This window comes from Seriola lalandi, unplaced genomic scaffold, assembly GCF_002814215.2.
Source record: "Seriola lalandi dorsalis isolate HSWRI2012SDOR001 ecotype SW California unplaced genomic scaffold, Sedor1 jcf7180002006967, whole genome shotgun sequence".
In the NCBI taxonomy this organism is placed as follows: Eukaryota; Metazoa; Chordata; class Actinopteri; order Carangiformes; family Carangidae; genus Seriola; species Seriola lalandi.
In genome coordinates, this window is record NW_019477620.1 from 1 (window position 1) to 1,157 (window position 1,157).

Sequence of the window (1,157 nt, forward strand, 5' to 3'; positions counted from 1 at the left end):
GTGTGTGTGTGTGTGTGTGTGTGTGTGTGTGTGTGTGTGTGTATGAGGGGTGTATCAGGGAGGAGAGCAGTGACACTGAAAACATTCGGAGCAGAAATGAACCAAAGGAAAATCTCAAACGATGCTTGATGCCTCTAGATGCTGAACGCTGCCCAGAAGGCACACTCCGAGTCTGTGTGGGTGACGGGCCGGCAGAGCAGAGATAAACAAGCACTGTCCACTGTGTCCAATTGCCCTCATATGGGCCATCCTCTCAGAGCTGGAAACGTAAAGTAAAGGCTTGTGGTCTGGTTCCACTTCCTGCAGAGGAAAGTCTGTACAGTCTCCACACAGACCCTGCTGCACTTCCTGTTTACCGTGTTTCATATAGTACTATATTCATGTGTGTGTGTGTATGTGTGTGTGTGGTGTGTGGTGCTGTGGTGTGTCGAATCGCCCTTGAATCAAAGGGATGGGGGGTGGGGGTGGCTGCCCTGTCCCCCGTGTGCTGCTGATGGGCTATGCCAGCGAGTAGATGGCGTTGACGGGTGAGGTGGCCTCGGAGCTCTCGTTGCCCTCCGTCTCATCCTTGTCCTTCTTCACCGTGTACTGGCCGATGAAGGAGCCGTCCTCGTTGAACTGGCCGTCGCCGCCCTCGCCGTAGTCTACCAGGCTGTCGTCGCTTTCCTTCACGTTGCCGTCCAGCGAGGTCTGGCTGCCCTGCAGAGGCTTGTTGTCCTCGTCGCTGCTACAGGGGTAGATGAAGAGGAGGGTCAAAGGTCAGAATGGGAGCAGTGTGTTGTCACAGTGTGTTGTCACAGTGTGAGCAGGAGTTCAGGAGCCTGTCACAGGCTCAGGTTAAAAGGGGAAGGTGGAAGGTTAAAGGGACTGCGGAAGAATAACAAGAATTCTCTGTCTCAGCTTTTCTACCCACGACGAAGTGACTTTCCAGATGTAAAGAACAGTTTGAATATTTTCAGGTCTACATTGATACAGTACTTACACACTATGTCATTAGGACGCGTTCTGATTCCTCTTAACTGAACCTGAAGCCATTTCACTTTAGTGATGGGAACATGGCTCCGTGGAAAAAAACAGAAATCTGCATGTAGAGTTAGAGTCTAGTGCACAGGTGACTAAGAGGTGGTCCACAGTCTGGATCCAGACCCACATCCTGT

The 1,157-nt window shown here is 51.7% G+C and overlaps 1 pseudogene; it reads right to left on the reverse strand.

Moving 5' to 3' along the window:
* Positions 1-6: 6 nt before the first annotated feature.
* On the reverse strand, positions 7-756 carry LOC147819993 (neurofascin pseudogene; annotated as a pseudogene).
* Between the last annotated feature and the right edge of the window lie 401 nt (positions 757-1,157).